Source organism: Drosophila suzukii, chromosome 3, assembly GCF_043229965.1.
Source record: "Drosophila suzukii chromosome 3, CBGP_Dsuzu_IsoJpt1.0, whole genome shotgun sequence".
In the NCBI taxonomy this organism is placed as follows: domain Eukaryota; kingdom Metazoa; phylum Arthropoda; class Insecta; order Diptera; family Drosophilidae; genus Drosophila; species Drosophila suzukii.
This window is the reverse complement of record NC_092082.1, coordinates 38,823,610-38,846,812: the sequence shown is the minus strand read 5'-3', so window position 1 is coordinate 38,846,812 and position 23,203 is coordinate 38,823,610. Positions and strand designations below refer to the sequence as shown.

General features: G+C 35.8%; 1 protein-coding gene and 1 long non-coding RNA gene across 7 annotated transcripts in view; one reads left to right on the top strand and one right to left on the bottom strand.

Annotated features, from left to right (window-relative positions):
• Positions 1 to 21,552, bottom strand: part of LOC108011912 (calcium/calmodulin-dependent protein kinase kinase 1) — a 244,973-nt gene extending 223,421 nt beyond the window's left edge. The window contains exon 1 of one of the 5 annotated variants that reach the window (XM_036822277.3): positions 21,267 to 21,552. The gene's annotated coding sequence lies outside the window, so the exon portion shown is untranslated. Of the gene's footprint in view, positions 1 to 4,236; positions 4,374 to 17,819; positions 17,839 to 21,266 lie in introns of those variants that run through there. The other 4 variants (XM_036822281.3, XM_065868453.2, XM_065868454.2 and 1 more) reach the window with 4 other exon arrangements.
• Positions 7,368 to 10,424, top strand: LOC136117474 (uncharacterized). Of its 2 annotated transcripts, none has more exons than XR_010655016.2 (3): positions 7,368 to 10,044; positions 10,102 to 10,191; positions 10,254 to 10,424. It is a non-coding gene; the product is annotated as an uncharacterized lncRNA (long non-coding RNA). The 2 variants fall into 2 exon arrangements; XR_010655017.2 differs by having other exon boundaries at positions 10,095 to 10,191.
• Positions 21,553 to 23,203: the final 1,651 nt, after the last annotated feature.

Below are 23,203 nucleotides of genomic sequence, written 5' to 3'. Positions count from 1 at the left end.
TAGATATTTATATCACAGAAAAAAACAGCGTATTAACAGGTATTGACAAATTTTCCAAATACGCTCAAGTAAAAATTTTACAGTCAAGAGCAGCTGAGGATATTAAAAACCCCTTAAGAGAAATGCTTATAGCTTTCGGTATGCCGAAATGAATAATAATGGATAACGAACGATCTTTAAGTTCTGCAGCTATAAAATTTATGCTTGAAGACCAACTTAAAATCTCAGTGCACACCACTGCCCCATACGCATCAACAAGTAATGGACAAGTAGAAAGGTTCCATTCGACACTATCCGAAATTTTAAGGTGCTTAAAAAAAGACAACGGGAGCATGGTATTTGAAGATTTACTTTTTCAGGCGGTCCAGGAATACAATAAATCAATACATTCAGTAACAAAAGAAAAGCCCATATACATTTTTTTTAGAAACACAATCCCTAATACACCAGAAGATATAAGAAATCAACGAGAGGAAATAATACAAAAAATTCAAAAGAAACAACTTTATGACTTAGAATACCACAACAAAAACAAGAACCTACCAAAACATTTCAGGCCAGGCGAAATAGTACACGTTAAAATCGACAAAAGATTAGGGTCAAAACTAACACCTAGGTATAAAAAAGAAAAAGTAGCAGAAAATAAAAACACCACCATTAAAACTCAAAGCGGAAAAATAATTCATAAAAATAATATTAAAACATAATTTTTCAGACTATTTTTACCAACATGCCTGGGTATTACCACGGTCCTCGACTATTCAAACTCCCAACTCATTTCACTTGAAACCGGACTAGCAGCCAAACAAGACGGAACGTTTAAAATCATCCACATTTTCAACTTGACCAGCTACGAAGAGACATTTACAACTTTAGAGGAATCATTTAAATCACTTACTTCATCTCACCCGCTTCAACCATATCTGTCGTACGAACTAAAACAAATCAAATCCGACTTACGCAGATTGCAAACACAAAAAAGACCAAAAAGAGCAATAGAAGCAATAGGGACAGCATGGAAGTGGCTGGCAGGATCACCAGATCACCATGATTATGAGGTCGTAGAAAATAAGATAAATGAACAGCTAGAAAATAATAACAGACAAGTAGTAATAAACCGGCTAATTAACGAAAAAATAAATCAACTCAGTAATGCCACAAATGCAATTATAAAATTTACTCAAAGCTCGGAAGGAATAATAGACCAAAAAGCCAATATTTTAAAATACAAAATACAACTAATTAAAGAAGAAATTACAAACATTCTGTACGCAATAACTTGGGCAAAATCTAACACAGTGAATTCATTCATTTTCTCAGCAAAAGAAACCAACATTGTAGAAAACATTTTTAAAGAAGAAAACAGTTTATTTTTCGACATAGAAGAACTTTTAGAATTTGCTAAAGTCAAACTTGCCACCAACGGCCACGAACTCATTTACATTATTAGCCTACCAACAATTAATAAAGATACTTGCAGAACATTAAACGTAAAAGCACTAGAAAAAGCCCATATAATTAACGATCTAAAATATGAAAATCTACTAGAATGTAAGAAACAGCTATTCGCAATAACAGAACCTTGCGAGGCACATAACGATAAAACTATTTGTAATTCCGAAAAATTGCTAGACTTAAGTAACGATACTTGCGTAAACGCTCTGCTCAACCTTAAGGAACCAGTATGCAAAAGGGTCAACAATCAACACATTCCCGATGTCGAGGAAATATTGCCAGGAACTCTACTGCTGAACGACTTTAGCGGACTTGTATCGTTGGACGAAAAGCTCTTAAAACTACAGGGCTCATTTATAATTCAATACAGGAACTCTACAGTAACAATTGGAGAAAACATCTACAAGTCAAAAGAAACCAGCACGGTCGAACCGGAACCTTCACTTTTTCAATTAACAGCGGAAAAGTCGAAAATAGATGAAGTACTGTCACTACAAATGGTCAAGGAACTTAACATAAACAACACAAGAGTACTAGAGAAACTCAGAAGCGAAGGAATTATAGATTCTTCCCTGAATTATGGATACGCCATCATCCTATTTGTAGTTACCCTAGGACTGATCATACGATTCATGCGAAGGCGCAAACCAACAGAAGGCTTGCCAGCTCCAGCAAAAACAACTGAAGAGCCATCCCCTTCCGGATCTGTACTCTTTTACGTTGCGACCGAGGACAGTCGCGTTTAAGGGGGGAGGAGTTAACACCTAGAATGCTAAATGCTCAAGTAAGAGTATCGCCACACGCGCAAAATCCCAAACAAAAACAAATTGGTTATAAGCGCGAGAAAAGCATAGGCACCAATTTCCCAACAGTAACCCTATACTGGCCAGAACGTTGCCCAATAGGCCCCCAATTGAGTTCAGCAGCCACGTGCGCTGAGCTTGCACTTCCCACCTTACGATCGTGGGAAAGCTTCAACGCTGGGTGATTGAACCCAACGCCGAGTGCATTTGGCAACAACAATTATTGCCAAATTAAGTTGACCAATCAGAATAAGAAATGGTCAACTGCACCGCGGCAGCAGCAATATCAGCAACAGCAACCAATTAGGACCGACCACATCAACAACAGCAGCGATGTTCAATGACGATAGCAGAGAACGTCAGCAGAGGCAGCAGCAGCAGCGGCAGAAACGGCAGCAGCACCTAGGCTACATTATTAATTATTAACATAAGAAAAGTTAGTTGTAAATCTGAACTCAAATAATAAAGTTTGTATTTTTTTTAAATAAAATACTATCTAAACTTTTAACTTATATAAAAATGTAGGTATTTTAGTTATATATTTTCATAAGTGAAAACTCGTTGGATGAATTTCATAAGTAATTTCACGTGTGACGTGTCAAATGATTATAAGAAACAGGTGAAGTCCCGAGTGCCTTTCATTGGAATTTTCACTTGTGAAAAAGCGGACAAAGCGAGGCACCCATGTGACCTTTTAATAACACTTATAATTTCAGTACTATAAATCTTTTTTTTTCAGTACCAAAGTTTTACGTGTTTAACAGTTTTACACTTGTTACTCGTAGAGTAATAGGGTATACTAGATTCTTCGGAATGTATGTAACATGTAGAAGAAAGCGTTTCCCACCCGATAAAGTTTATATATTCTTAATTAGGATCACTAGCCGAGTCGATCTAGTCATGTCCGTCTGTCCGTATGAACGCTGAGATTTTGGAAACTATAAAAGCTAAAATGTTGGGACTTGATATACAGATATTTGGGCTTTCTGCGCATCTTAAAATTGAGGCCGTCCACTATATGGTTCTCCCTTGCTTTTCTATATTTTTACAACCCTACCACTTAACTCCTCGCACATTTCCTAAATCCAGCCGCATTCTCCTGAAGCTTCCGCCGCCGACGTCTATTTTATGCCTCTTAGCTATTCCGGTAGTAGATGCCTTGACAAAGATACCGTCATCACGTGCAAACTATTACAACTCCAGAGCAGATTTGCCGGTATCCATCATTCAGATCTGCTAATATATCGTGCTCCCTTAGTTAATCTAAATGTAGTTTATACGAAGCATTGGGTATGCATTTTTTACGAATTGTGCGTTGATCTGCCTGAAGTCGACCCACAGTCTTCAGATTTTTTTTGTATCATTTCCTTTGATTGTTTGTTGATCGACCGTTATTGATTTCTCCTCAAGCCATCCGTTATGTCGCTTTCTTGCCCGTACAGTGATCTAAATCATACTGTATGTACACTGTATTTTGGTTTCGACTTCTGTAAGAAAATTCCATACCAGCACCAAAAAATCCACTACCCCTGGTAACACCAGCAGGCGGAGTTCCCGAATTCGACTTCTACCTCGAGCTGTGCATTTATTACGCCGCATCTTCCGCCTGCCATCCAAACTCGCAGTCTTGTCCTTGTAATCCTTCCGTCACGACGGAAGGTATGTAACAGATAGAAGGAAGCGTTTCCGACCCTAAAAAGTAACAGGATCACTAGTCGATAAAGCCATGTCCGTCTGTTCACCTGTCTGTCCGTACGTATAAACGCTTAGATCTCGGAAACTATAAAAGCTAGAAAGTTGAGATAAAACCTGCAGCTTTCAGGGTTTCACCGCATGTTTCGGCGAAATGCCACGCCCACTCTATAGCCCACAAACGTCCATTACGTTAAAGGGTGTCTGACGGCCACATTATTGTGTTCCAGTGTAAATTATAATTGGTTTTATTGGTCAATACCCATCTAACTGCTGAGAATCGTACCAGTGGCACTGTTATTTTAAAAGTTGTGACTAACTAAGTAAATCAGGCTTTGGCATGGTCTAGGTGCGTGGCGCTGGCGTCGGTGGTGTGTGCCGAGTTATTAGAGTTACTCCGGAATTGAATTTTTTTAGCGCCTGCTGAAATCAAGATGGAAAATTTTATAAATAGATCGGCCGTGTGTTGTATTTTTTCTTGTTTCATTTATGCTTTTTAAATTAAACTTAAATCATTCCTAACTTTCACGCGTCCATAGAGAAAGAGGTTTTGGAGCGTTCTTTTTTGGGTTTTACAAAGAGGCATATTTTACAGTAAATATATTTTAATAAACACGATCCTTTTAATTTCAAAAGAGTTCAATTTTTGTAAGACTTCAGTAAGATTTTTTGGATTCTTTCCCTGGTGCAAGAAAAATTAGAAAGTCAGTAGAACTAACTATTTAACAGACTACATAAAACTGACCCTTAACTAACCTTGGACGTTAAAGGCGTTTAAAAAATCAATTCAAAATCTAATCGCATCTTAGCATTAAAAATTTATTCACGGATACATTCTTATCAGAGTTCCTGTTGTTATTAGCTATAATCCTAGGAAGACTTATTCAGCATTTTGTTCTTTGTTTCATTAAATGCCTTTTTAATTGTTTTCGTTAAATAAATGTATTTAAATAAAAAGGCAAACATACCTGTGTTTTAAAGTAATGAAAAGAAAACCAAGACAGAATAGACAGAGTAGGTGGCGCTTCACATTTTTCCTTTTGCCCCCTTTACCTGAGTAACGGGTTTCTGATAGTCGAGGGACTCGAATTCGCGATTTCAATATACAGACAGTTTTAAGCGTTATGGGTGTTTGTGGGCGTGACAAACTTTTTTTTAGGTCAATCAATAGGTAATGAAAAGAACAATACATTTGTTACAAATCTTTTCTAGCACTTAAACTGTAGGAGCCACAGTGTTGGGCGTTTGTGGGCATTAGGGCGGTAGTGGCATGTTGCTTGTCATGATTTCGCATGCATCTAAATCTGAAACTCGAATTCGAATTTTAGTCCACTGTAACGTCTGTATTGTATTGGATTGCATTACTTCTTCACGTATGGTGTCAATTTGTGGATTAAGCGCGTACTCGAACGCGTACCAAATTTGTGTTTTTTTTTATCGGAAATTTGAAAAGACTTCGGCTATCTGAACGGGATTTCGGGTTCGAAAACAAATACAATTTTAAGGAAATCATTAAGGTGATTACTTTTGCCAAAATCTCGAAGTGATCAGTGCACCTGGGTTTTTAATTAGGAAAATCTTAAAAAGTACAAACCACAATAACCGTTAAATTCGGGTCAAATTTAAATGTATTTACATAAGTAAATCCCACGGAATCAACCTAAAGCGGTTTCTACCGGTACGGGTATTTTAAGATGAATCCCCCATATTTTCAACGTCTATCTTGAATTCAGTATTCTTTTTCTTATTACTTTGACACATGGGTTAGATTTATTCGCACATTTTCTTTGTTCCATTAAATGTCGTCTTAAATTGTGCGTTAAATTTATGTATTTAATTTAGAACCAACCAATGCTAGTGCTGTATAGTGAATGTAATTTTGCTAGTATGCGGAAATACTTAACGGCTGTGACTTTTTCTATCTGCCAGAGCGAGACAGCAGAGAGGCTGAATTTAAAATAACTTAAATGCAGTTGTATGTTATTATGTATTAAGATTTTGAATAGAAATTTTAGTTAAGTTATTTATTTTTATTTTTTTTTCATAATGATGGACGTTGATGCACTACGAGCAGTACAAACAAGTGGCCCAACGACACCAAGCACGTGCTTGTTACGCGCGGGGCCCTTTTATCAATTTGGGCAAAAAATACGAGTTCGCGAGGAAGATACAAAAAACAAATAGAGACGGGACACAAATGAAAATAAAAGAAGCATGTAAGAATGAAGCAAATGAGTTAAAATATTAGTTTTTAATACCGGAATAGAAGTTGAAGTGCAAATTAAATGATAAAGGTTGTTATAATTATTACATAGAACGCGAAAGGGCTCGTGCAGACAAAAATTAGATGTACATCGTGGCAAATTTAGGGGATAATAATTTCGTGTTAGTCTAACAGGAACATTGAAAGTTAGGCGGTTTACAAGTTCTACAGGATCAATATCACCTCTTATAAGATTTTGCATAAAAATAGTACCAAGCATTGTTCTACGATTTGCAAGGGTAGGTAAATTAAGCAATAGTAATCTACTCTGATAGGAAGGTAGCCTTATGTTTTGATCCCAGTTCAAACTACGAAGGGCAAAAAGAAGAAATTTTTTTTGTACCGACTCAATACGGTCAATATGAACTTGATATTGTGGACTCCAAACCGAAGAACAATATTCCAAAATAGGACGGACAAGGGAGGTAAATAATAATTTGGTTGTATAAGGGTCATCAAATTCTTTTGACCAACGCTTTATAAACCCAAGAACACTCATGGCCTTGCTGACAGTGGACATTATGTGGCAGTCAAATTTAAGTTTTGGGTCCAGAAGAACGCTCAAGTCATTAACTGAATATATACGGTCGAGTGGCGTATTTTGAAGAGAGTAACTAACAAAAGTAGGAGTACCCCTATGAAAAGTCATAACGTTGCATTTAAGGCAGTTCAAATTTAAAAGGTTATACTCACACCATCCCTGAAAACAATCAATATCTGACTGTAAGTTGAAACCCGACGCTATATCATTATGTGATAAACAAAGCTTAACATCATCAGCATACATTAGTACACGAGAGTGTGTTATGATAGAGGGAAGATCGTTAATAAACAAAGTAAACAGCAAAGGGCCCAAATGACTACCCTGAGGCACTCCAGATGTCACATAGATCAGTTTTGAGGCAGCGTTCTTGAATATAACCCTCTGAGTCCTACCATTCAAATAACTTGAAATCCAAGTTAATAGATTACATGGAAACACAAGCTGTTTTAATTTGAATAAGAGAAGAGAGTGGTTGACAGAGTCAAAGGCCTTACTAAAATCTGTGTATATAACGTCAGTCTGCATTTTATTCTTAAATCTATTTATTACAATAGATGACAATTCCAGAAGGTTGGTGGTGGTCGATCTTCGCTTAACAAAACCATGCTGACACGGTGATATAAGCGAGGAACATAAATGTTGCAAATGAGAAGTAATAATACGTTCAAATGCTTTAGGAATTTCCGACAATTTAGAAATACCTCTGTAATTCTGGGCATCCGCCTTCGCACCCTTTTTGTGAAGTTTAATGATAAAAGAGGCCTTCCAGATAGTAGGAAAAACTAACGATGAAATAGACAAATTAAAAAGTTTAAGAATCGGTTTACATATGGTTGACGCACAAAACTTAAGCACACACCCGGGGAGTCCATCAGGACCGGGAGAATAAGTTGGCGTTGTTTTTTCTAAGTCTCTTACGAGAGAAATTTCCGTAATTTCAGGGGTAAAGATACAATTTGCCTTATTTAAGGGATTAGGGTAGTTAGAATTTGACCAAGCAGCCGAACTATAAGTAGTTTGGAAAAACTCGGCAAATAAATCGGCAATTTCAGAGTCCGTCGATGCCTCCATTGAGTTAAAACGTACCGATGAAGGCAATGCTGACGACTTACGCTTGGCATTGACAAAGTTATAAAACTGCTTCGGATCATTTGAAAATTCAAATTTACATCGACTTAAATACATAGAATAGCAATGACTATTGAGAACATTAAAATCCGATCGAGCCACCACATATTTCGAAAAATCAGATGGCTTACCCGATTTCTTATACTTTTTATAAGTGTTTGTCCTAAGGTTTTTAAGTCTTTGAAGCGCATTGGTAAACCAAGGTGGCCTGTTTGTCTTTGAAGGAAACCTATCAGGAACGCATTCATTAAAAAAGGTATTTAACACTATATAGAAGTGTTCAGTGGCACTTTCAATATCCATACAATTGTACAATTCTGTGCAATTATATTGAGAAATCATGTCGTTGAGTTTTTTATAGTTACATTTTCGGAAACATCTCACTTTAGTTTGAGAAACTAAAGGAGAGAGGGTATCAACGCATGGGAGGCAGATTGTCAATTTCATTGTTGGATGATATCGGTCTTCAGGTACAACAAGAGCATCAATTCTAGATACCGTGACTTCAGACGGGTCTGAAACAAGCACAAGATCTAGTTGTCTATTTAATGAATTCCGTATAAAGCTTAATTGCTGTAACGATAATTCTAGAAGACCATCTACAAAGTCATGGGCGGATAGAGGTATAGCGACTAGTGAGTCAGTAGGAGGAGACCAAGAAATATCAGGGAGATTAAAGTCACCCAAAACAATCAAAAGGTCACTGTTAGAAAGAAGGGATAGAACAGATTTTATCGCAGACAGGTGGTGCTCATAAATTATTAAATCACAGCCAGGTGGAATAAAGGAACATGTAACAAATATTGAGAATGATTGCAAGGAAACTTTCACACTAACAAATTCAATTTCATTAGGAGTATCAGAGTTAATTCTCTCGGATGTTAGGCTAGTGCTAACGGCAATCAGCACACCGCTTCCCCTACGTGAGGAGCGATCGGTCCTATAGGCATTAAAATTGTTTGACAGAACTTCTTTGTCAGATATCTCTGGTTTCAGCCAAGTTTCCGTAAAAGCCAAAATATCAGCAGTAAATGCAGAGGAGTCAGCATAAAGCTTGGGTAGCTTCATATTTAGTCCCCTATCATTTTGATAAGCCAAAAATAAACTTTTTAGTTTTTTGGCGCAGTGGGAGGTCTGTTATTTGTTCTCGGTTTATTGGGAACAAATTCTTTTATTACTAAATCATCATTATGCCAAAAGCTTTCAGAAAGTAGTACCTTAAACACATCAGGCGGAGCAAATATTTTAAAAGACGATATACTACGAGCATATGAAAATCTAAATTGTTCAACTGAAATATTCTCGGATGGGAATTTTTCACGAATAAATTCCAAAACATCCTCAGATGTGGTATCTGGGGTGAGTCTCGAAACAAATAATTGCCACAAAGGCACAAAACACAAAAAAAATAAGAGCGCGAGATCGCGTATTAATTAAAATGAGAGAATAAATCTTCTATCTATCTTTCTTGTGGGACACTGACAACTTTACGCAGGAACAGTTACAATGTATAGCAAGCAAGAGAGAGAGAGAGAGAGACAAGAGAATAGCACACCAAAAGTCTACCAGAAATTTGGCAGGGAGAGAGAGTGAGAATCAAAGAGTTTTAGCAAGTTTAGTGAGAATAAGAATTACACTAACAAAGCTAGGAGATTAAACAAATCTAATATAGATGTTAAAATAACTATAATCACTGGGAGATCTAGTAAAAAACACTAAACACGCTAACCCAGCGGTTAGACTAAGCTTTGTTAATAAACAAACACAAAACACTCGCAAAAAATCACAGAATAGACAAAAATTAGGAGCACAAGAGTAAACGCAACCGTTCACAAGCGACGCTAAATCGGCAGAAATTAAGTTCGTTAAAATTTATTTAAATATTTAAAACATTTTAATAGTACCATTTTTAAAGAATTCATTTAATATTTTTTACTCAAAAAAGTAAAAATTATGTAGTCGGATATTTTTCGCTTTATAAAGGGTAAAGGTGCAGTGGCACGCGCCAACAGCGAAGAGAAATTAAAAGAAATCATGTAAAGGGGTGAGAGGAATACTTGGTTCATTCTGTTTGAGTTATTGAAAGGGAAGCAAGCCATTTAAATTGTGCGCAGCAGATTTACTTCTTTCGTTTTTTAAAGTGAAAATAATAAAGTCAGGTAAGTGTTACATTAAGTTGAAGATGTTGTGCATTGATCTTAGTTTAAAGTATTAAGGTATTCAATGGGTTCCGTTAGCCGAAAGTGGATGATGAAATGTTTTGCGCCAATAAAAATCCTGCAAAGGGTGAAACACAGCTCTAAAAGGTAAATATGCAAATAAACAAATAAAACGCATTTTTTAAGCATATGACCATAAATTTTATCAGGAGCGTTGGCCAAGGATTCGGAGGACTCGGACAAAGGTTTAAGGAAGGCGATGACCAATGTAAAAAGCAAATTAACGTAACATAAAATTAGGCTTACTAACAATAATTGTCCTTTAACAGAAAACCTAAATAACAATTTTTAATTAAAATATATGTAAAAGTATATACAAATTTATGTATTTTAAATTCTATAAGTAAAAACTCATGGGAAAAATTTTGATTTTCACAAGTGATTTCACTTGGGACGTGTCACTTGCAAGTGATTTCATAAGTGATAACTCATGGAAAAAATTTGATTTTCACAAGTGATTTCACTTGGGACGTGTCACCGGCACGTGACAGGCCATACGAAAAATGAGTATAAGGACCAAGTGAAATCCCGTGGGACTTCGAAAAATTTTCATTTGAATTTTCACTGTGAAAATGCGGACATCCCATACAATTTTCTATATGGAGCGTCACTTGTTCTTCACTTGTGCAAGAGGACATGTCCCACGGGATTCACAAGTTGATTCACAAGTGAAACTTTTTTTTTGGAACTGAAGGGAAGGGACAAGACAAACTTGTGATCGTATCCCTTCAGTTCAGTTCTTTAAAAATGGTACTATTAAAATGTTTTAAATATTTCAATAAATTTTAACGAACTAAATTTCTATAACTTAACTAAAATATTATATTGTAATATTAATGTATAATACGTAAGCATAACATTAAAAGTAAATTCAATTTACTTAATTTTACTATAATCAAAAAATTTACTTTTATAAAACAATATTAGTTGTTTTTTTTCGATATACAATAATGCTCCTAAAATATTAGGGCACTCACATGTCGATGCGCCACGAAAATTTTTCCGCCGAAACATTAGTCGCTAGCCGAACATAACGGAGAGACTCAAAAGAAATAACGGACCTGCCGAAATTTGTCTCTGAGGGCGCCGAGTGCAGGCAAATTATAAGACAAAGAAAGAGAGGGAAGCTCCGAATATCTGTCTCTCTTTGTCGCACGATCGTTTTCGTAGACAGTCTTATACGCTGCTCCGATTTCTCTGCTGACGTCAACAGCGGCACAGCGTTTTAGGCACAAAAAAAAACAAAAAGCTTTTTGCCTTGAGCCATGTCACCGCGTCCCTACTGCAGAACTGAAGGGATGTGTGTGCCGACCACTGCTGTTTCAGCGTGAAAACAAAATTAATAAGTATGTACATCTAACAATAAACATAATTGCATTTAAACAAAAACATATTTTAAAATGCGCTTAAATTTATGTTTAGATGATGTACATGCCTGTTAATTATTTTTTCTACGCCGCCCTGCAAGTCGCTTCTCATGTATATATGTACATATGTTTGTATAAACAGATGCACGCGATTTTCATTGCTTTTCATCAAACGTTGTTTATTCTTGAAAGTCTTTCACAAATTTTCTGTTATTACACAATTTATTAAGGTTTCAAATTTTAGCGAGCACTTTCAAGCTTATGCGGTGGATGCCGAACTGGAATCTTATACGATTGTATAAAAACTATTATTATATGTTAATCACAATTTAGAAATTTTAGTAAATAAGTATACATAAGTAAAAAAAAATGACCCAATGTAAATATCTAAAACAAGGAAGAACGCTATAGTCGAGTACCTCGACTATCAGATACCCGTTACTCAGCTAAATGGAGATATGCAAGCAGCAAAGCGAGATTAAAATGCGCCACCTACCGGCGGTATACAGATTTAAGCGTTATGGGCGTTAGAGTGGGCGTGGCAAATTTTTTTTTTGGACCAATCGCTAGGTATTGTCGAGACCAATACATTTCAGTTAAAATTTTTTATCTAGCATAACAATTTTGGGCGTCACAGGTTTTCGCGGTTTGTGGGAGTTAGAGTGGGCGTGGCAAATTTCTTTTTGGATCAATCGATAGGTATTGACGAGACCAATACATTTCAGTTAAAATTTTTTATCTAGCATGAAAATTGTGGGCGTCACAGGTTTTCGCGGTTTGTGGGCGTTAAAGTGGGCGTGGCAAACTTTTTTTTGGATCAATCGATAGGTATTGATGAGAACAATACATTTCAGCTAAAATTTTTATTCTAGTATCAAAACTGTAGGAGCCACAGTTTTGGGCGGTTTGTGGGCGTTAGAGTGGGCGTGGCACTGTGCTGAAACAAACTTGCGCTGCGTAAGAAGCTCAGGAATCTGCACGCCAAATCTCAATAGCCTAGCTCCCATAGTTTCCGAGATCTCAGCGTTCATCCGGACGGACAGACAGACGGACAGACGGACAGACGGACATGGCTAGATCGACTCGGCTAGTGATGCTGATCAAGAATATATATACTTTATGGGGTCGGAAACGCTTCCTTCTGCCTGTTACATACTTTCCGACGAATCTAGTATACCCTTTTACTCTACGAGTAACGGGTATAAAAATGTGTTAATAAGAAATACTGTAAATATTTTGTACAAACTGTAAATAGGTAAGAAAACGTATTTGAAAATAAAATAAAATGTATAATAACAAAATTTGGTATATTATTTTTTAATTTAAATTTGTCTTTGACATTATAATATGAAATTAACAATAATATCAATTTGGTATTTTTAATATCCAATCTACAACAATGTACATTTGAAATTATAATATAAAATCTACAACAATATCAAAGTTACAACAAAAAAATTTCAAAAAATTTATACCGTTTAATGTAAAATTGATATTACCGAAATATCGTTTTTACCATTTCGAACATATTAAATTGATGTGTGCCGTATCAAGGCACAGGCTTCTTTAAATTATTTCAGAATTTCGGCTACTTTCCGTTGGGTCAAGCACTCCCTTCAAAGTATTTAAGACTAAACTTATTTCAAAGCCTTACTGTAATGTGCACGTATCAGAGTACCCACTGTACCAAGTACAATTACACAAACAAAAAATAACACAAAAATGTTTCCGACGACACTAGCGATAGCGTCAGCATATTTTCCATACCTCGACGGCGACAATATAGGCAAGTTTAATTGCATGAACACTCTTGTTAGACATTCTATAAGGAGAGCCGAACATGAAGTTTAGTCTTGTTGTCTCATTCAATATATGGAAAAGTTTTCTTTCCTACAGCCATTAAATACTTAAAACAAACATCATCATTTAATTAAACTATTTGCAACAGCTTATATATTCAGAGCTAATGAAGCCATTAGCACAATGGTAAAAAATTGCAAGCATCGTTAACGTAAAACCATTTTAGAAGCAGGAAATTTTACGGCAATGAACGATGTCGTTACCAAGTATATTCAACGCATTACTGAAATGACGGGAAATGCAAGTTCTTATTATATGCCCGAAAAGGACATCCCTACTGCGGAAATAACTATGAAGAAATTATCGTAGTAGAGGAAATGGTCGTGGTTACAACCACAAAAACAACCTTATAACAACAAATACAACATCAACCAGATAAGCTATACAAACATTTATAGATTCCGTTGAAATGATAGAGGAAATAACCTTGGTAACGGTGGATCAAACAGTAATCAAACAAAATAACAATGTCCGCGACCCAAGCAACCGCGGGAAACTCCTAGGCACCTTTAGATACAGGAAATTGATAAATTCAACGTTTTTAAAATCAATCTCAATCTTAATATCTTCGAGTCGTTTTATAATGCAAAAACAGCGAAGCTGCTTACTTTTCTACTGGATACGGGTCAAATATATCACTATTAAAAGAAAATTCTGACGTCTTTAACGGCATTCAAATAGAAAATACAATACATTGTTCTGGCAAAGGTAAGGGTATCATAAAATCTATCTCCCTCTAAATAATATAGATGACTACTCTAGGGAATCAAAATTTAAATTAGAACAAGCTTTTAAAAAAGATTAAGATTAATGTTAGAAACCAATAAAAAGAAACATGAAATCAATTAAGATAAAGGCTGTTTAAACTTTGTATTGAAAGTAGGAGATCAAGTTTTGTTGAAGAACGAAACAGGTCATACTAAGTTAGATTTTAAATATTCTCGACCTTATACGGTAGATAGAATACAAGAAAACGATAATAAACAGATTTGAAACATTAACAAGAAAGGAAGTTTACTTCGGCAAGCCGAAGTTTGTATACCCTTGCAGTTATAAACATAAAATTTAATAAAAAATTCTTAAAAATTAAAAAATTATATTCCCAATATTATAATATAATATGTCAAAAAACACCGAAGCTATAATTTGTTTCATATTATTTTCCCACCAATTTTCCGATCGTTTCTATGGCAGCTATATTATATGGTCGTCCGATTTCGATAAAATTAAATTTTAAATTCAGAACTAATTAAAAAATGTTATTTCCAAGCGTAGGAGGATATATGTAAAAAAAACCGAAACTATAGTTTGTTTCATATTATTTTCCCACCAGTTTTCCGATCGTTTAGGAGGTTATATGTTAAAAAACACCGAAGCTATAATTTGTTTCATATATTTTTCCACCAATTTTCCGATCATTCCTATGGCAGATGTATGATATAGTCGTCCAATTTTGGTAAAAATACATTCGAAATTAGAACTAATTAAAAAATGTTAATTTCCAAGCGTAGGTGTTTATATGTTAAAAAACACCGAAGCTATAATTTGTTTCATATTATTTTCCCACCAATTTTCCGATCGTTCCTATGGCAGCTATATGATATAGTCGTCCGATTTTGATAAAATTTAATTCGAAATTCAAAACGAATTAAGAAATGTTATTTCCAAGCTTAGGAGGTTATATGTTAAAAAAACGCCAAAGTTATCATTTGAAAAATTTGTTTTCCGATTATTCCTACGGGAGCTATAAGATATAGTGTCCCGAACCGGCTGGTTCCGACTTATATACTACCTGCAAAAGAAATAAGACTTTTTGGAAAGTTTCAGCCCGATAGCTTTAAAACTGAGAGACTAGTTTGCGTAGAAATGGACGGACAGACGGACATGTCTAGATCGACTCGTCTAGTGATGCTGATCAAGAATATATATACACTATATATATATATATACTATATATACGGGGTCGGAAACGTCTCCTTCACTGCGTTGTAAACTTCTAACTGAAATTATAATACCCTCTGCAAGGGTATAAAAACAGAAAACAAAAAGAACATTAAAATGGGCTAAAAATGTGTAATAAATAATCAAATGGCCATACATAAGCAGAGGTATAGAAACTAAAAGCAAGAGAAAGCGTTATAGTAGCCATGCAATCTACTATTAATGTGCGTTACTCAGCTAAGACGAGTGCGATGGAGATATGCAGCAGGCGTCGATTTCTTTATTTGCTAATAACTTTTTAATGGGTTGTCCGATTTCTACAATTTGTGGCGTGAAGATCGATTTTGATAATCAAATATCAGATTCCCGGTATCTACACTCAGGGATTGCGAGGGAGATAGAGATATACAAGTAGAAAAGCGTCTGTTCCAAAGATTGACTGTTTATAACTGTTTAATGAATAGCTCGAATTGAACCATCATGTAGTTGGACATTGATAATCACAAAAGAAACTTATTTAAAATGTTAAAAATATATTCAAAATAGCGTTATAGAAGTTTGTTTTCTTTAGAGTGAAACAAACTTGCGCTGCGCAAAAAGCCCAAGAATTTACATGTCAAATGCCAACTTTCTAGCTTATAGTTTCCGAGATCTCAACATTCATACGGCTAGGGATCCTGATCAAGAATATATACACTTTATGGGGTCGGAAACGCTTTATTTTACCTGTTACATACTTTTCGACGAATCTAGTTACCCTTTTACTCTACGAGTAACGGGTATAATTAATAAAAATTTCCATTTTATATAAAGTAGTATTCGCTTAGAAATGCTCAATATCGGGGGCCACAAAAATCGCACAGCTCTGAACTTTCTCATAAGCTTCAATATAAATTTCAGACTAGATCAGCGCTTTAAAATTTCTGTGGCACTCCGTAAACAGAGTCAGATAAATTATACAGTGAGGATAGCAGAACGAATCATCTATTAAATACACTACTCATTCGAAAAGGTAGAATCATTATAATTCCTTAAAAAACCCAATCGATTAACAAAGCTAACGAAGTATAATGACGTACGATTCTTTTCTTGAATGTCACTCTTCCAAAAATTAATATTTTACAAAATTTAATGCAGGAAGGTTATAAATGTACAATAATAGAATACAAATGTAACGGTACATTTAAAATTTTGTTCCACTTTTTTATTCAAACTTATCTCACGAACAATTTACGAGAATTTTTTACAAAAATTTTGTAAATACATTGTCGGTACGATAAAAGAAATCGACTAGTTATTAGGAATTTTTCACATGTCGCCACTGTATGAGATTTGACGAGTTTGTCACCTTACCCACCTCGTCACCGAGAGCGAGATTGAAATGCGCCACCTACCCGTGATCTCAATATGTGGTTATGTGGGCGGTAGACAGATTTTAGCGTCATGCGCGTAAGAGTGGGCGTGGCAAACTTTTTTTGGATCAATCGATAGGTATTGACGAGACCAATACATTTAAGTTAAAATTTTGTATCTGGCATGAAAATTATGGGCGCCACAGGTTTGGTCGGCTTGTGGGCGTGGGAAATTTTTTTTTTGGTTCAATCGATAGGTATTGATGAAACCAATACATATAAGTTAAAATTTTGTACCTGGCATGAAAATTGTGGGCGCCACAGATTTGGTCGGTTTGTGGACATTAGAGTGGGCGTGGCATATTCGCGTAACAAACTTGCGCTGCGAACAAGGCTACGGAATCCAAATCTGAGATCCCATTTCTCCATCTTTAATAATTTTCGAGATATCCGCGTTCATATTTACGATTTTTTTAAGTTTGTGGACATTAAAGTGGCAAACTTTTTTTGGGTCAATCGATAGGTATTGATAGGAGCAATACATTTCAGTTAAAATTTGTATTCTTGCATCAAAACTGTAGGAGCCACAGTTTCGGGCGGCTTGTGGGCGTGGCACATTGCTGAAACAAACTTGCGCTGCGCAGGAATCTCAAGAATCTGCATGCCTAATCCCAGTATTGTAGCTTGTATAGTTTCCGAGATCTCAGCGTTCATACGGACAGACGGACATGGCTAGATCGACTCGATCCTTTTACTCTACGAGTAACGGGTATAAAAATAGAAGTGCATTTTGCGAAAGTCTATTCAACACATGATTTCAGCAAATTCTGATGAAATATTTAAACTCGATTTTTTTTAAACGTTCCCAAAAAATACCACTCTGAAATAGATTTAGATTGACCCAGATATTGCTACTTATTTAAAATTTAGTTTTAAGCGTTTTTCTTCTGAACATGTCGCTCAGGACATTTTTCTTACCGTTTTGGTAAGTTGTTTTCTTTGACCTTGGACTCCAATTAATGCTTGTTTTTACTCTAATTAAATAGTTCAACAAAATAATATCCAGAAAAAGATCATATAGCAATATGTTTCAGATAAGTTTACACCTTTTTGGTTTACCCATATGTATTTAAATAAAAGAAAAAGCAATCCAATAGTGAATAAGGGTTTTTATTAGTATACGGTCATACTTAACCTGCGCCAGAGCTGGACAGCATAAAATGGAGTCCGTAAGGTGTGTTCAAAGCTGAATAGGAAAAAGCTGGGTGTCTTAGTGAAGTTTAAAATTATAAATAGCACATCTTGGAACCGCCTTGACACATCATTCCTATCACAGAATCTGCAGCAAAAAATTTAAAACAGAATTTTTTTGGTCACTTTGTGGTTGCGTATTATATTAATTCATAGAATGCATGCGAGTCTCGGTTTTCTGTTTTGATTTTTATGTGAAGACTAGCCTTTAAGTGCCAGTCCATAACTCAGTCAATCCTTATAAAATATATTCTTTGATCAACTTATAAGCTCGCCCATCGCCGACTCGAAGCGGTATTGCTTTTGCTTTCGGTAGTCAATGTTTAAAGTTAGTGGCCCTTTTGCTTAAATACTTTTTTTTTCATTTTTATTACATATAAAACAAGAAAGGAAGTTAACTTCGGCAAGCCGATGTTTTTATACCCTTGCCGTTATAATTATTAAATTTAAAAATACAAAATATTATATTCCCAATAGTATAAGATAATGTGTCAAAAAACACCGAAGCTATAATTTGTTTCATATTATTTTCCCACCAATTTGCCGATCGTTCCGATGGCAGCTATATGATATAGTCGTTCGATTTTGATAAAATTTAATTCGGAATTCAAAACTAATTAAAAAATGTTATTTCCAAGCATAGGAGGTTATGTATATGTTAAAAACACCAAAGATATAATTAAAAAAATTTTTTTTCCGATTATTCCTATGGTAACTATAAGATTTAGTTGTCCGATCCGGCTGGTTCCGACTTATAAACTACCTGCGAAAGAAAGAAGACTTTTGGGAACGTTTCAGCCCGATAGCTTTAAAACTGAGAGACTAGTTTGCGTACAAACGGACGGACAGATCAAGAATATATTCTTTATGGGGTCGGAAACGTCTCCTTCACTTCGTTGCAAACTTCTGACTGACATCAACATACCTTCTGCAAGGGTATAATAAAAGAATGTGAATCAACGGATGTTTTTGTTTATTAAATTAATACTTTAAAGCTTCCTTCTCGTCCCTTCTATCTATAGAAGCCAGCGCGTCCTCCAGCTCTGCTTTAGTGCAGTCCAGCGGTTCCACTCAATGGAGAGTTCGTCGTAGTTCGTATTAATGGTGGTTCTGCTAAAAATATACGTTTATTAGTACAACATAACCAAATTCTTTTGGCCAGACCCTACTTTCGATGTGTCAGGTAGAATGACCATGTAGGGAGCGAAGTACCACTCAGCATGCTCTTTCCCAATGGGCTTCTCGATTGGATTACCTCAAGCATTTCCATTCATCTTCGGATGTGCCCTGTTGTAGTATTGCTTTCTGTGGGTCAAGTCTCACAATACTACGCCACAGCTTGGATTATACATACTTTTTTATCTGCACTCACCTCCTGCATGCATTTTTGGGTTTTTCCTTCCATTTTTTATTTTTTGATTCCACACCGCTTCTGCACGAAACACACCGAAAGTTTAAATTTCTTATACTTCGCGCGGCGGCTAACGGCGTTCATCGGAATTTAATCCCGATCTCTGGTAATATATCTGGAATTTTCTTAGCTAATCTGGGTACTGGGATGAAAAACGGACCTATTTGCCTGTCTGCCTCTCTCTCTCCTATGGCTATCTCGCGGATTTTATCGATGTACTCGTAAGTACTAGGCTTAACAAGAGTACTTGCTTAAAAAGCAATGCCAGTGCTACACTGCATTTACACGCAACGTTTAAGAGCAGGGCACAGACATCCCAAAAAAATAAGCAGTGTAAGGACCCTCACTCAAAAATGTACTCTTTTGCTTTTATGCACTTTCGAACATACTTGGTGCTTTCATTAGCTCTTAAAAAAAAAGACAATCCGAAAATTGAACAAAAATAATTCAAACCTTGCAGTTTCTTTTAGTTTATTCTTTTTGCATGCACAATATATGTATATGCGATGTTGAAAGGATTGTGGAATTTTTATAATAAATGCCAAATTGGTTCGAATAAAAATATGTGATCAATGGAAAACGAGAGTCCCCCAGTGGCGGATCTAGGGTTGCTGGCGCCCGGGGCAAAGCGAAAAATTCCGCCCCCTCCCTATTTGCTGTACGAATAACATTAGGAGTATTTAAAGTGTAAATAGGTGATTAATTATTAAAAGCTTATATGTTTGAAGAATTGTATTTCATATCGATTCTTTTGTCAGTTACAACGGAAAAAACATTATTATTTGTGTTTTTGCAAGACAAAAAAATATTACTTTTAGAATATAACTTTTCTGGCCTTGATTGCCGCAAATTCAGCAATAATATCATTGTAGTCGAGTGATGCTGCTACTTCATTTTCGATAGGAAAATATGAATTCTCGAAACATATATTGCTAGTCGGACTCGATTTAGCGCCTCTTAGATTTGGCGCCCGGGGCGCTTGCCCCTTTCGCCCCCCCTAGATCCGCCACTGGAGTCCCCAAAGGAAAATAACGGTGTCTAGAACGTTCCACGATGAAAACAGTTTTATCGACCTCTGCCTATCCTTTTTTTAAAGATAACATCCATAAAGATTGTGTCCTACTGATATTAAAAGCTTTTGCTTATTCGATAATTTTCCCGGAAGAAATCTTTCCATTTTCAGGAACATCCATCTCCCAACATTGGCAAAATGGTTGCTTAAATGAATGTTTTTTAAATAATTTTAAGGATCCAGACTTATCTATTTTGTCGCAATTTGAAGAGCGTTATTTTTCCTAGGATATTGTGGGCTCTCTATAGTTCGAATTTAATTTTAACAACGCTTGTCTAAATGAAACACCTTCGTTACCAATTTGCCAAAACTCAATAAGCATGTTCTTCTTTCTCTTCTTTGAATGATATTTTTCTGAAACTGCGGGGTCTATGTACATACATACATATGTATATGTATGAACAACCCGCTTAAAATGGAATAGCGACTGTGTGCAGAAAGTATCAGTTGTATGTATGTTTATGCATATGTACATACAAATGAGCGACTCATTTTGAAGAAAAAAAAGGATTTTCAAAAAAATTTAAATCACATTACGTATTGGAAGTGCTAGTAAACATAAAAAACAGCTGTTTCCGTACATATATGTAACTACTTATGTTTGTATGTACATACATACAACTATCACTGCACAAAATCATCACCAAGTCGGCTGCTACGACTTGCTTCCCTGTTTGCTCGCAATACATGGTAACAGTAAAAACGTCACAATTTTTCTAACAATTGATTATTAGACATGATTATGATTAATAGCCAAAAATGCGATGAACGGCACTGCAGTTATCGTATGTGTGTAACTATTTACATACAAAGAAATAAATGCGCTTGAAGATAATATAAATGTATGTAGATACTTATGTATGTATGTACATACATACATAGGTGCAGGAATAAATCGCAATACTAACCAAATTCAAAACTTTTAAAATATACCTCACATATATCAACAGTATATAAAGTCGTAAAATCACGTATCTAAGTACTTTAAACAAAATTTGGAACAAACTATTATATGCACTTATTCACTTAGGCAAAACACTTGTAGTTCGCAGTTTATTAAAAAACTTTTAGTTCACCAAAACCAAAACGCACATAACATACATTGTTGGCTAAGCTTTAAATATAAGGTGAATTAAAAGTTTTCAATGCTAGCTTTTAAAGCTTTGAACAAAAGAAAAGCCTCACGGAATGTCACCTATACACCTCCACTTTTTAAAATCACTACCCTGAAGTTCCACAATTCAACATACATAGTATGTACATAAGCTCCAAGTCATCACAAACTGTGACGTCGGCGGAGCAGCTAGCGACGCCGTTAGAGCCGAACGCAACGACGACGAAGCAGTCGTGTGCCCGACTGCGAGGGCACACCGAAGAGAACGAACAAAAAGTATTTTTTCATCTCCCCCTCTCTCGACATTTCTATACTGAAAAAATGCTGGTGAAGGCAAAGATGCCCAGCAGTTAAAATAGCTAAACTTTTGTGCACCTTTGCGTTTTAAGTGATGCGCCCCTTTTTTCGTAAATATAAGTACAACCAATTAAAATATTTTATAATATTAGGTAAAGTTTCAAAAAAATATTTTTAAATAACGATTTAGGTAGGACGCTGACAGACCAAAAATTTTTTAATCAGTGAAACTAAAAATTTACCAATGCATATTAACAAAAAGAGAAATACAAAGTTTGCATAAAAATATAAGTCTTCGAAGTAAGAAACAACAGATGGTCCATTTAAATAAATAAATTAATAGTAATATAAACTTGCTAGAAACCAAAAATAAGAGATGTTTGTTGTAATTTTTTGTTTTGTCTCGTTATAATTTAAAAATGTTTGAAGACGTTGCAGAAGTTGATGAGGTGTATAAAACGCATAAATTGCACAAGATGAAGGCAACGCAAACCCATGATGCTGGCAAAGAGGTGCCAACGCCCCCATTACACCAATAACCGCCGAGCCGCAGTTTTTCTTTTCGGTAAACATTTACGGTAGTAAATTAAAATGTAACATTGTCTTAATGTTTCTTTAATTAGTTTTATGTTTTCTAAAAATCGTAAAGTTCTGGACATACAACGCTCCCACTTGAACGACCTGGAGGGGGATAGGGTATCTTTGGCTCGCCGAAGGAAGCTTCCTTTCTTGTTAGTTTTAACAACGAACATCTCTTATTTTTGGTCACTAACAAGCTTGAAATCAATCAGCTTTTACGATTTTTTCTAAGATTTATATTACTATTTATTTATTTACTAATCAATCAATCAATCAATAAGCAAAGCAGCATGTCTCCATTTTTCGCAAGCCATATCTGCATCACCGAACACGCTAAACAAATTTTTCAAAAAACCCTTGTGGATATAGTCCCCAAAAGTCAGATTCTTGGCTTTGGTTTATTAAGCCTAGTACTCACATCGACGAAAACTGCGAGCTAACCATAGGTGTGAGCGAGAGGCGGCTAAAGCTTTTCGTCGGGTCTGTTCCTCAGCGCGGTACTCAGATGAGCTAAGGAAATATCAGAAAAATAAAACAAGTTTCGGGAGTGAGTTTTCGCTGAACGCCGTTAGCCGCGGCCCAAAGAATAAGAAATTAAATCTTTGGCGGTGTTCGTGCAGAAGCGGTGGAGAAATTAAAAATGGAAGGAGAACACCAAAAACGACTAAAGGAGGTCGGTGCAGATGACAAAGGACGCCTAGTCCAAGCGGTTGCCCATTATTGTGGGACTTGACCGACAGGAAGCAATACCACAACGGCGCAAATCCGCAGAATAGTTGAAGCGCTGGAGGAGATCCACTAGAGAATCCCAGTGGGAAGGAACATGGGGCATCGCTCGATCTCCGACAAGCTCTC